Below are 14,897 nucleotides of genomic sequence, written 5' to 3' on the forward strand. Positions count from 1 at the left end.
ATTATCAGGTAAGCATAATTTATGTTTTCCATCTTAATACGAGGAGAGTCCACAGCTTCATTCATTACATGCGGGAAACAAATACCCAAGCTCTAGAGGACACTAATTAAAAACTGGAGAGTAAAAAAAAAAAAAAAGAGCCGGATCCTGGGGGCACCACAGCCTGTAAAACCTTTCTCCCAAAAGCTGCTTCAGCCGAAGCAGACGTCAAATTTGTACAACTTAGAAAAAGTATGTAAGGACCACCAGGTAGCCGCCTACAAATCTGCTCCATAGAGACCTCATTCTTGAAGGCCTAAGAAGAAGCCACAGCTCTAGTTGAGTGAGCCGTAATCCTCTGAGGAGGCTTATGTCCTGCAGTCTCATAAGCCAGGCGAATCATGCTCCTAAGCCAAAAAGATAGGGAAGTGGAAGAAGCCTTCTGCCCTTTGCGCTTCCCCGAATTGACAACAAACAATACTGAAATCCGTCTGAAATCCTTTGTTGCATGTAGGTAACATTTCAAAGCTCGATTCACATCCAAGTTCTGAAGTAACCGTTCTTTTTGGAGAATAAGGGTTAGGACACAAGGAAGGAACTGCAATCTCCTGATTAATGTTGCGATCAAACACAACCTTAGGAAGAAATCCCAACCCAGTGGGAAGAACAGCCTTATCTGCATGAAAAAACAGGTAAGGAGGCTCATATTGCAAGGCCGTCAACTCAGAGACTCTGCGTGCTGAAGCAATAGCCAGTAGAAAAAGAACCTTCAAGACAGTATCTTAATGTCAAGAGAATGCATAGGCTCAAACGGAGGAGCAGAATGTCTAAATATAGGCCTGATCCTGGATAAAGCCGGAACAAAAGACTGTATATCAGGAAGGTTTCAGGGTTTCTTAGGACTCCCTGTAGAGGTGCGCTCACGGAAGGTTATAACAAATAATATCAAATAAACAGTCCAATCGATTCCAAAAAACGGCAGCTCTTCCAATTGTTTGTGGTACGATGAGCGAATCTAGATTGAAAGTAAGAAGGCGCCAGACATAGGGTAATATTGTTACAATCTGCAGACACGCTCAAGTAACATATAGATGGAATACTTACAAACGACACGGCACCAAATCGTGCCTAGTGAGACAGACCGGGACCTCAACCGTCGCCCGGAAGACCAACCAATGGCATGCACCAAACTCCCGCAGTCACGTGAATGTTGTAGCCAATCACCGTTTCTTTGGGCTCACACACCTTCCTTGCAGACGTCCGGTTCAAAAAATAGGATCACAGTATAGACAAACCAGGTGTCCCATACACTGCGATTTCAAGATGTTGATTGGTAACAGTACTAGAGTGAAAGTAAAACCCACTCCAAACAAGGTACACTAAAAACAATTTATTTAAAATGTTTTAAAATCAGCAACGCGTTTCTCGACCATGCAAGGTCGTTTCATCAGGCTTAAATACACAGTATGGTATTCCCGCTGCTTATGTACCTCTTCTAACCAATCACAACATCTAAAGCCTTCACACACCCTTAAGGAGGGCGGATATGTTATTCTCAATGAGCACGTTTATTTCAAACCACATTGGAAATCATGCTATTATACTCAACTTTGCATTGTGTCATAACAATGCTAATATACATCCGTTACAAATTTGAATTTTATTTCGATCTTATTTCATTTAATTATACTGTCTTGCGTGACTAATTCTCGTTGATTATTTCAATAATTATTATTATTCTATTTCCTCTATCATAAACTATATTAAAAGAGGCTCCATGTATAATACATCTACAGTATATTCCAATGTAATCTCAATATAAAATGTGCCCAAATTTTACCTTAGTCTCAATGATTATGTCAATATCTTATATAAAATACACACATTCTGACATTATGCTATACAGCATTTAAAATAACAAATAATGGTTATGAATTTATTTCTTATAGTTCTATGTTATAATTATTAAGTGTCATAAAATTATGTATCAATAAAATCAATTATTATGTTTTCTAAACCATTTGACCAAAAGGACATATTTGTTCATAATTTGCATGTTAATGCATATGTATTTGACCATCAGTTGATATAGGGTAATTGTTCTTAACTGGTGTCATAATAGAGCTGGCTATGATTTAATTGACCAGAAAGACTTATTGTCTTTATCTCCTATTTATGTCTTTGTATTGATTATTATTCTCTATATGTAATAATGTATTTACTTTGTTTATTCAATGGTTTGATTATTTAATTTTGTTGATTAATTAAAGGCTGCAAGATCTATATTCAAGTTGAGGCCTAATGGATGTAAGGTTTGTAACCTATATATCCAAAAGGTCTCTCTTTGTCTCAATCTGAAAAAACGGTTGTAAAGATCAGATTTAGGGATATGTTCTATTGGAGTTATTTTTAAACAGCATGGATTTCCGTCATGTTTTGCATTACAGTGTCTGGATACACTATGTAATTTATAATTCTTTTTAACATTACGAAAGTGTTCGGACCATCTTACACTTAGGCGTCTGCAAGTGCGACCTATATATTGATATCCACAAATACAAGTTAACATGTAGATTATATAGTTAGATGCACATGTCATTCGACTATTCATTCTATATGTTTTCGAGGTGACCTTTGATTGAAATATGTTTACATTATGAGTAATATGATTGCACATCTTACATTTCTTATTATTGCATTTAAAGCTCCCTTTTCTTAGTCGTTCACTGATATTTTTATTTCCAAATTGATTCGGTCTTTCTTCATTATTTTTATTTTGCATAATTTTGATCTTATTTTTAACAATTTTGCTGGGTGCTAAAATCCTTTTTAGGTTTGGTGCCTTTTTAAAGACTACTGTTGGTTTTGTGTCAAGTAACTGACCTAATATAGGGTCCTTCTTAAGGATTTTCCAATGTTTATCTATACTTCTTTTGATCATATCATGATTGCAATTATATTCTGTAATAAACATGACTTGATTTTCTCGGCTCTCTTGAGATCTATTAGAATTTTTTAAGAAATATAAATTTCTGTCATCATTTTTAGCTCTTTCATATCCACTATTAATGATATATTCTGGATACCTTTTTTCTCTAAATCTTTTTTTAAGGATTTTGCTCTGGGACTCATAATCCGTTATGTTACTGCAATTTCTACGGATTCGTTTGAACTGCCCGTAGGGTACATTTGCCTTCCATGGGTGATGGTGATTGCTCCTATAGTCTAAGTAACTATTACAGTCAACTTGCTTAAAATGTGTGCTGGTAATAATTTTATTGTTTTCGAAACGTATTGATAGGTCCAAGAAAACCACACCACTATCATCTATTGTACTAGTGAATTTTAAGCCTCTATTGTTATTATTTAGATGCTTTACAAAGTTTTCTGCTGATAATTTGTCGCCTTTCCAGACGATAATCAAATCATCTATAAAACGGCCATAGTATACCAGGTTCGCCCCAAAGTTTGGGTCATATATATACTGTTGTTCGAAAGATCCCATGTATAAATTGGCATAACTAGGGGCGAACCTGGTACCCATGGCCGTTCCTCTAACCTGAAGATAGTATTCATCTTGAAAAATAAAATAATTATGGTGTAAAATAAAAGAAATTAATGATAGAATGAATTCTTTTTGGGTATCTGGTAGATACATGTCTGTCTCTAGAACTTCAGAAATAGCTTGGATACCCATTGTATGTGGAATGTTTGAGTAAAGGGCTTGTACATCACATGTGATCCAAATTAGGTCACAAGTGATGTTAATTTTTTCAAGTTTACTGATCAAGTCCGATGAGTCTCGTATATAGGAGGCTAGACCTATTACGTACTTCTGTAAAAAGAAGTCAACGTAAGATGAAGCATTATCTGTTAAACTCCCTATTCCCGAGATTATCGGGCGACCGGGTGGACATTTGGGGTCTTTATGCAACTTGGGGAGATGGTAATAAAAGGCTTTGTTAGGTTCGGTTGGAATTAAATAATTTTTTTCTTTTTTATTTACTATACCTTCTTTATAGGCACACTCTACTATATCCCCCAATGTGGCCAAATATTTATTGGTTGGATCAAATGACAATTTAATGTAATAATTCTTGTCATCCAGAATTCTATTTGCCTCTTTTAGATAATCTGTCAGATCTTGAATGACAGTTCCCCCGCCTTTATCGGCTTGTCTTATGACGATAGACTTATCATTCTTTAAAAACTGAAGGGCCTGTTTCTCATTCCAATAGAGGTTGTTCTTTTTATTTAAACTCTTTGGAATCTGATCTAAATCATCAGTAACCAATTGCCTGAAAATTTCTATGTGGGCATTGTTTTGAAGTTTAGGGATAAAGTTTGATTTATTTCTAAAGTTTGTATGGATGAAACCTTCACACAAATGGTCCATTAATGATTCAGGCTCAAATGTAGGAACAATTTGTTTTTTGAGTCTGGCGTCCATACTATCCAACAATACAGGCAACATGGTTTCCTCTTAATTTTTTCTCTGCAAAAAATTTTTGCATCGAAAGCTTTTGTGTGAATCTATTTAGATCAACAAATAGGGAAAACATGTTGTGTGTATTTGAAGGACTAAATGACAATCCTTTTCCTATTACCCTGATTTCGTCGTCTGACAATGGACGGGATGATAGATTAAAGATGCCCCTACCTAGTTCCTGTAGTCTTGCCTTTTTGTAGGCTGTACTTCTTCCTCTACATCCTCGTCTGTGTGAGGTCTTTTGCCTTTGTATGGTGAGGTTAGGCTGACTACAGGTTCTAGGTAACTGGCGATCTTTTTTTGTTTCCAAATTGGTTGTCTTGGGCGCTGTTCTAAAAAATGGTTTCCTGAAGTGGATGGTTGGGGATTATTTACCTCATTATATTGAAGTGGCCTTTCGACACAGTTTTGAGGGTTTAGGTCACTCAGTGTATGATACCTATTTGAGGTACTAATTTCAGTGTATTCTTGGGGACTAGAATTTCTTACATTTTGAGTATGTTCTCGAGTCATATTTTCTACTGGTGTTCTCATATAAGGTGTTTGATTATTAAACATCATTTGATCATTTGACCAATGGTTATTAGGCGATGGTCTATAGTGATTGTATTGATCACGTGGATTCCTATCCCTGTTATGATGATGAAAATTTCTTTCATCTCTCACATAACCATAATTATTTGTATTGGATGGGCCTTTATGAGACCAATTCTGATCAGATGTCTGATGTTGTTCCTTCCTGGGTTTTGGTTGATTATATGTATTCTGTCTATAATCTCTGTCATGGTAATTCGATACTTGTCTATTATAATTTCCGTTATTATAATTACCTGAATTTTTCTTATTATTGTTATTGTTATTATTTTTGTTTTTGTGTTTATGATGACTAACCACTGTCCATCTACCATCGTAATATTGATTGTTGGTAGGTGTGACTGGATTCATCAGGTTTTCTTCCTCTGAATGCTCATTTGAACTAGATGTTTCTGTCTGTATTTTCTTTCTATTATAAGTGTAAATTTCACCTTTAAGGTAATCCTCATTGTCCCTGGCTAATTTTCGATTTTTATTTTCCATAAGTTCTTTCTGATAGTTATCTGTTTTTTGCAAAACCATATAATTAAATTCTTCATATTGCTTAGTAGTTTTATATTTATCTAGGCTTTGTTGAACTACTTCTATTTCCTTAGATATTTTTTCAACTAGAGATTTCCGATAGGAAATCAGGATTTTCATAAGGGATATTGATGTGTCGTTTGTAAGTATTCCATCTATATGTTACTTGAGCGTGTCTGCAGATTGTAACAATATTACCCTATGTATATCAGGAAGCTCAGCAAGCTTCTTGTTTAACAACACAGATAGAGCCGAGATCTGTCCCCTTAAGGAACTGGCGGAAAGTCCCTTCTCCAAACCATCCTGGAGGAAGGAAAGTATCCTGGATACTCTGACCTTATGCCAGGAATATCCACGAGTCTCACACCAGAGTAAGTAGGTCCTCCACACCTTATGATAGATGCCTCAGGTGACCGACTTCCTGGCTTGAATAAGAGTATCAATCACACTCTCAGAAAAACCTCTCTTGGCTAAGACTAAGCGTTCAATCTCCACGCAGTCAGCCTCAGAGAATCTAGATTTTGATGCACAAAGGAGCCCTGTACCAGCAGATCCCTGCGACAGGGCAACCCCCACGGAGGAGATGATGACATCCCCACCAGATCCGCAAACCATATCCTCTGCGGCCACGACGGAGCAATCATAATAATTGATGCTGGCTCCTGCTTGATGCGGCCACTACTCGAGGTAGAAGTGTTAACGGTGGAAATATGTAGACTAGGTTGAATCCTCAAGGCACCGCTAAAGCATCTATCAGTTCTGCCTGGAGATCCCTAGACCGCGACCCGTATCTGGTAGCTTAAAGTTGAGTCTGGACGCCATGAGATCTATCTCCGGAGTCCTCCATCTGTTGCAAATCTCCGCAAACACTTCGGGGTGAAGAGACCATTCCCCCAGATGAAACGATTGTCTGCTGATGTGGATCGCTGACAGCGAGCAATTGTGGGCCTCTGCCCATTCCAGAATCCGAGATACTTCCCTCATGGCTAGGGAGCTTCTCGTTCCCCCTGGTGGTTGATGTAGGCCACCGAGGCAATGTTGTCCGACTGGAATCTGATGAACAGGGACGACCCCAGGAGGGGCCAAGCCCTCAGAGCGTTGAAGATCACTCGAAGTTCCAGGATGTTGATCGGAAGAAGCAACTCCTCCCAACTCCACCTGCCCTGTGCCTTACTGGCACCCCAAACAGCTCCCCATCCTGAGAGGTTCGCGTCAATAGTCACAATCTCCCAGGATGGTCTCAGGAAGGATGTCCCCTGGGACAGCTGATCCGGACAAAGCCACCATGAGAGGAAGTCCCTTGCCCGGCTGTCCAGAAAGATCAGTTGGGATAGATCCGAGTGATCGCCGTTCCATTGCTTCAGCATACACAACTGAAGAGGACGAAGATGGAACCTGCCGAATGGAATGACATCTATACTTAATACCATGAGCCCAATCACCTCCATACACCAGCCCATGGGTGGCCTTGAGGAGGTTTGAAGGGCAAGACAGTTGGAAGCAATCTTAAAACGTCTCTGATCTGTCAGGAATATCTTCATGGATATGGAGTCTATTATCGTGCCCAGGAACTCCACTCTGGTACTGGGAACCAGAGAACTCTTTCCTGAGTTTATCTTCCATACATGAGACCAAAGAAGAAATAGAAGAGCTCTCGAATGGTCCTCTGCCAGCCGGCAGGACGGAGACTGGACCAGGATGTCGTCCAGATTAGGTGCTACTGCAATACCTCTTGATCTCGACACCGTGAGCAAAGCTCCCAGAACCTTCGTAAAGACTCTTGGGGCAGTAACCAGACCGAAGGAGAGAGCTACAAACTAGGAGTGCTGGTCTAGAAAAGCGAATCTTAGGAACTTGAAGCGATCCCTGTGAATTGGCACATGAAGGTAGGCATCCTTCAAGTCTATCGTAGTCATAAACTGACCCTCTTGAACTAAGGGCAGAATAGACCTTATCGTTTCCATCTTGAATGATGGGACAGACAAAAACTTGTTTAGGCACTTTAGGTCCAGAATCGGGCGAAACGTGCCCTCCTTTTTTGGGACCAAGAAAAGGTTTGAATAGTAGCCTAGGCCCCTTTCTACTAGAGGTACCGGTACAATTACTCCTAGAGAGGAGAGATCCTTCACACACTCTAGAAAGGCATCTCGTTTCTCTGGCCTTGACGATAGATTTGACAAGAGGAATCTGCCCCTGGGAGGGTGAGTTTTGAAACTTATCCTGTAACCCTGGGCAACAACCTCCAGAACCCAAGGATCCTGCGCGTCTCTCAACCAAGCTTTTGCAAAAAGAGATAGTATGCCCCCTACGAGATCCAGATCGGGGGCAGCCCCTTCATGCCGATTTTGTCTCGGCGGGCTTCTTGCTCTGCTTGGTCTTATTCCAAGACTAAGGTTTCCAAGATCCTTTGGACTGCTCGGGCTTCGCAGCAGGCTGCTGTCGTTGGGACTTGTCCGAACGAAAGGGACGAAAATTAGGAACCTTAGGTTTATTTTTCTTATCCTGCGGTTGAAAGGCACCCTTGCCCCCCGTAACCGTGGATATGATAGAATCCAGGCCTGGACTGAAAAGAATATTTCCCTTAAATGGAAGGGATAGTAATCTAGATTTGGACGTCATGTCAGCAGACCACGACTTCAACCACAGGGCCCTCCAGGCCAGAACAGAAAAGCCTGATATCTTAGCATTCAAGCGAATAATCTGCCCCTCAGGGCCTTAAAGGGACACTGAACCCAAGTTTTTCTTTCGTGATTCAGATAGAGCATGCAATTTTAAGCAACTTTCTAATTTACTCCTAATATCAATTTTTCTTCATTATCTTACTATCTTTATTTGAAAAAGAAGGCATCTAAGTTTTTTTATTAGTTCAGAACTCTGGACAGCACTTTTTATTGGTGGATGAATGTATCCACCAATCATCAAGAACAACCCAGGTTGTTCACCAAAAATGGGCTGGCATCTAAACTTATTTTCTTGCATTTCAAATAAAGATACCAAGAGAATGAAGAAAATTTGATAATAGGAGTAAATTAGAAAGTTGCTTAAAATGTCATGTTCTATCTGAATCACGAAAGAAAAAAATTGGGTTCAGTGTCCCTTAAATTCTTTCCTGTATCTCATCAAGGGGAGTCTCCACCTCGATCTTCTCTGACAGAGAGTCGCACCAATAGGTAGAGGATCCCGCCACTGCAGCATCCACCGCTGCAGGCTGAAATACGAACCCTGTGTGCTGAAACGTTTTTCTTAACAGGGTCTCTGATTTCTTATCCATGGGCTCCTTAAATAACTAACTATCCTCAAGAGGGATAGTGGTGCGCTTAGCGAGCGTGGAGATAGCTCCATCCACCTTAGGGACAGATCCCCACAATTCTAGCTGAGAATCAGGAACCAGGAACAATTTCTTAAACGAAGAAGAAGGGGAGAAAGATGAACCAAGTCTCTCCCATTCATTCTTTATAATATTCGCATCTTTACGGGAACTGCGAAAGTCTGGGGCACCACCCTGTCCTCAAACTTTATCAAGCTTAGGAATAGAAGGTTCCTCCAGTAACTTCAGTTCTGAAACCTCTAGAGTAGCCAACACCTCTTTTAATAAAAAGCGTAAGTGCTCCATCCTTAACCTAAAGCCTGGTTCCTCCACAGACGGTGGTTTAGAGGCCGCAGATTCTGACCCAGAGAAAGAGTCCTCCAAAGTATCTGAGTCCTCTGCCTCAGTGTATAATCTAGTCTCAGATACATCCAACGGAGTAGATGACCCCTGGGAAGGATAGCAATGTTTAACCTTTTGCTTGCGCTTAGAAGTGCGAGGTAAAGCACTGAAGGCCACAGACACCGCCGTTTGCAACTGATCAGCAAAATCTGGCGGCCACAGGACCCCTCCCGCAGGAGGATTAGTAGTGCACTGCGGAGCTGCATGTTTAAACGGAGATGATTATAGGGAACGTACCTCGCGGGACGGAGACTCCTCAGAGGTGGACGGCTCAGTGGTAATAAACATCTTGTTACTTTTAGATATCACTATTTTATCAAGGCATGTGGAACATAGTTGAGCAGGCAGATATACCGTAGCCTCCTCACAATAAGCACAGGCATTAGATTTAGGCAAAGAAGGGGTACCCTCTAACGCATCAGAGTCCTCCATAGCTTGCGCCTTTAATATGGACTATAGAAAATAAATGGCACCTTTTATACTCCCAATGGCCGGAGCACCCACCATCTCCTATGACCCAGGCCCACAGAGAAACCGCTTTCGTCTCCTGCAACCGACAGTCAGGAAAAGGAAGAGAATGAGGCCACACCCGGTCATATGGAGTGCCATGCAGGACCGCCCCTGCAGCTGAGAAAAAGCGTGCCAACTAAATGGGCTGACTGTTCACACATTGCCAGAGCCACATCTCATACATATCGCAGCAAAAAAAAAAAACAATAAAACAATCATGTATACATCCCCCTGCCCTGTTCAATAATCACCTTCCGGAGATATTAACCCTTGATTCTATACAGATAAAAGGAGTCACACTGTGACCCTGTCTTCTTGCGTTATCATTACAGGTATAAAAATGAAACGATCTTACCAGAATCTACGCCGTGGAACAGGAATACGGCCTCTCAAGTTTGACAGTGTTTAGTATCGCTCCTGACATGGACTTGAGTGATAGAAAGAAGGCAGTGAAACTCGTCAACACTGATTGCTTAAGGAGCTGTTAAAAGAGTCTGGATGGATTCACAGAAAAAATCTCCCTGCATCTACAGACCCTAATATTTGTCAATGCTCTCACTGAGAGGCTGACAAGAATACTTAAAACTCCAGTCCAATTCTGAAGAGTACTACCCTCTATAAGAGACTACTCCGAATCTTCCGACACTACTCTGCCAACCTTTGGTGACTAAAGGCAAAGAATGACTGGGGGAATGAGGAGAGGTATTTAAGCCTTTGGCTGGGTGTCTTTGCCTCCTCCTGGTGGCCAGGTTCTGTATTTCCCACAAGTAATGAATGCAGCTGTATTAAGATGGAAAAGAAATTAGCTGCAGACACCAACATATTGGCACATTAAAAGTCAGGGATTTATTGTTGCCACACAAAATGGTAGATGATGATAACCACGCTCTAAGGAGCGTGGGACAAACACAATCTTTACACAAATGCAAAAGGTGTATAATGTTGTTTTAAAGACTCACATGACTGCTTATGTCTGAAAAAACAGCATGTATTACCTGAGCACAGCTCATAATAGTCTTAAATGCTAAACTGCTGCCATCTAGTGCTCCTGCTAATGTATAACATTGTTCTAAAACTGCTACCATCTAGTTCTCTTGCTACTGTATAACATTTATGGAAAGCAGAATAGAGAGCGCCACATAATGCAGATCATAAACAACTTCAGAACAGATAGTGATAGGAGCTAAAGAATCCTACTCACAAGATGTAAAGCACTGATGTGCAATACCAGCAGTCCGGAAACCACACGTCGTCCGGTAGACCAGAAGGAGATATTACCAACGGGGATCCTCGTCTCACCAGGGAGAGTCCAAAGATACCAGAAGAGGAAGGGTCTAGACAAGCCTGTATAGCAGTGGTCAGCCAGCAGGTCCAGAGACTAAACTGGGCTCTGACTTGGTCACTCATGTGTGTGCCACTCTCTTTGATTAATTATCAACTATATGGTCTCGTTGTTTAGTTGATAATTAATCAAAGAGAGTGGCACACACATGAGTGACCAAGTCAGAGCCCAGTTTAGTCTCTGGACCTGCTGGCTGACCACTGCTATACAGGCTTGTCTAGACCCTTCCTCTTCTGGTATCTTTGGACTCTCCCTGGTGAGACGAGGATCCCCGTTCGTAATATCTACTTCTGGTCTACCGGACGACGTGTGGTTCCGGACTGCTGGTATTGCACATCTTGTGAGTAGGATTCTTTAGCTCCTATCGCTATCTGTTCTGAAGTTGTTTATGATCTGCACTATATGGCGCCCTCTATTCTGCTTTCCATAGATTCTCTTACCTGTGTCGTGGCACGACACCCCGGAGGTGCGGCCTACTACTCTGGATGTGCTTTATTTGAAACCACTTGGAATTGTATGAGCAGGACTGTTACACCATTGTATATCATCTACTGGACTATTTAGTCTGTATACCTTTTTATATCCTTGCTCTTTTTACCCTTGCTTATTATTGTTGTTTTATTGGAATACTTAGATATTCTAACATATTGTTGTATCATTGAAATTTTCTAGCATCACATATATTCGCCCCTAGGCGCCTCTTACAAGTACCCTGGTGACGTCCGCTGTCACTAGCGTACTAGTTGTTAATGTATAACATTGTTGTAAAACTGCTGCCATCTAGTGCTCTTGCTAATGTATAACACTGTTATAAAACTGCTGCCATCTAGTGCTCCTGCTAATGTATAACATTGTTATAAAACTGCTGCCATCTAGTGCTCTTGCTAATGTATAACATTGCTGCCACATTGCTGCCATCTAGTGCTCCTGCTAATGTATAACATTGTTATTAAACTGCTGCCATCTAGTGCTCTTGCTAATGTATAACATTATTATAAAACTGCTTTCATCCAGAGCTCCTGCTAATGTATAACATTATAAAACTGCTGCCATCCAGTGCTCCGGCTAATGTATAACATTATTATAAAACTGCTACAATCTAGTGCTCTTGCCAATGTATAACATTAATATAAAACTGCTGCCATCTAGTGCTCTTGCTAATGCATAACATTATAATAAAACTGCTGCCATCTAGTGCTCCTGCTAATGTATAACATTATTATAATACTGCTGCCATCTAGTGCTCTTGCTAAGGTATAACATTATAAAACTGCTGCCATCTAGCGCTCTTGCTAATGTATAACATTATTATAAAACTGCTGCCATCTAGCGCTCTTGCTAATGTATAACATTATTATAAAACTGCTGCCATCTAGCGCTCTTGCTAATGTATAACATTATTATAAAACTGCTGCCATCTAGCGCTCTTGCTAATGTATAACATTATTATAAAACTGCTGCCATCTAGTGCTCTTGCTAATGTATAACATTGTTATAAAACTGCTGCCATCTAGTGCTCTTGCTAATGTATAACATTATTATAACACTGCTGCCATCTAGTGCTCTTGCTAATGTATAACATTATTATAAAACTGCTGCCATCTAGCGCTCTTGCTAATGTATAACATTATTATAAAACTGCTGCCATCTAGCGCTCTTGCTAATGTATAACATTATTATAATACTGCTGCCATCTAGCGCTCTTGCTAATGTATAACATTATTATAAAACTGCTGCCATCTAGCGCTCTTGCTAATGTATAACATTATTATAAAACTGCTGCCATCTAGTGCTCTTGCTAATGTATAACATTATTATAAAACTGCTGCCATCTAGTGCTCTTGCTAATGTATAACATTATTATAAAACTGCTGCCATCTAGCGCTCTTGCTAATGTATAACATTATTATAAAACTGCTGCCATCTAGTGCTCTTGCTAATGTATAACATTGCTGCCAAACTGCTGCCATGTAGTGCTGCAGACAAGTGCACACTCCTGAGCTACCAGTTTTTTAACAAAGGATAACAAGAAAACAAAGCTAAAAGTAAAGCTCTATCTGAATCATGGAAGAAATATGATAGCTTTTATGTCACTTTAATCACACTATACAAGTAATCTCTTTACTGGTTTGGGGTTAGCACACCAATTGACCACTTGGATTGAAAGTTTTCTCAGCTTTTTACTGCTTGTAGTTTTCATTTTACTTTCAGACCCTTGTATAGCGTTGTGCAATACACTTTAAATTACTATTTTTGCAACAACAAATAATAAATGAAAATACAACAAACTTTCAAGATCTCGTTTCCACCCTCTCCTCTTAAGGGGACATACAACACCATGTAGTAACAAGGCTTTTCCATAGAATTCTTCTAAAGTAACACACCCAATAATTAGCACCTTGTTTGCTGTTTTTCAATAGCCAAACTACACCCCACCACTTGGCCTTATTTGAAGAAGCCAGAGCTTGTTACTGTCATTTATTAGCAAAACGTGCACTGTTTTACAGAATCTTATCACCTCTGCTGAGACCAATTAGGGACAGATATGTAGCAGGGTTCAGCTTGAGAAATCTGCAGTATGCACTTTCCATTCTCAGAATTGGAAACTCCACAATTTTCAGAACTAAAATATAGGAACATGTGGCAAATTATATTATGAAGATATAAAACTTTTTTTTTTGTTTTTTTTTTTTTTTACTACGCAGAATTTAAATGTTTTAGATTACAAGGAGAACAAAACTCTCAGTGCATGACACCTGCTTGTGTAGACTTGAAAAAGCTGAACCCAAAACAGGATGAACAAGAATGACACATAAAACACAAGTGCTATCTGTTTACTAAAGCGTTCAGCTAATGTGACACCACAACAGCATCAATACCTTAAAGGGACAGTCAAGTATAAATTAAACTTTCATTATTCAGATAGGACTTTTAATTTTAATCGACTTTCCAATTTACTTTTATCATCAAATTTGATTTTTTTCTCTTGGTATTCTTAGTTTAAACTAAACATAGGTCGGCTCATATGCTAATTTCTAAGCCCTTGAGGGCTGCCTCTTATCACAGGCTTTTTAAAATGCTTTTCAACACAAAGAGACAGAAAGTACACGTGGGCCATATAGATAACACTGTGTTCAGGCACAGAAAGTTATTTAAGATCTAGCACAACACAATGCTAAATGCAAGACAATAGATAATAAACAGTCACAGTCATGTGATCAGGGGGCTGGAAGAAGGTTCCTAGATACAAGGTAATCACAGAGGTAAAAAGTACATTAATATAACTGAGATAAGGGGTAGTCTGCAGAGGCTTAGATACAAGGCAATCACAGAGGTAAAAAGTATATTAATATAACTGAGATAAGGGGGCAGTCTGCAGAGGCTTAGATACAGGGTAATCACAGAGGTAAAAAGTATATTAATATAACTGAGATAAGGGGTAGTCTGCAGAGGCTTAGATACAAGGCAATCACAGAGGTAAAAAGTATATTAATATAACTGAGATAAGGAGCAGTCTGCAGAGGCTTAGATACAGGGTAATCACAGAGGTAAAAAGTATATTAATATAACTGAGATAAGGGGGCAGTCTGCAGAGGCTTAGATACAAGGTAATCACAGAGGTAAAAAATATATTAATATAACTGAGATAAGGAGCAGTCTGCAGAGGCTTAGATACAAGGTAATCACAGAGGTAAAAAGTATATTAATATAACTGTGTTGGTTATGCAAAACTGGGGAATGGGTAATAAAGG

This window comes from Bombina bombina, chromosome 12 (genome assembly GCF_027579735.1).
Source record: "Bombina bombina isolate aBomBom1 chromosome 12, aBomBom1.pri, whole genome shotgun sequence".
In the NCBI taxonomy this organism is placed as follows: domain Eukaryota; kingdom Metazoa; phylum Chordata; class Amphibia; order Anura; family Bombinatoridae; genus Bombina; species Bombina bombina.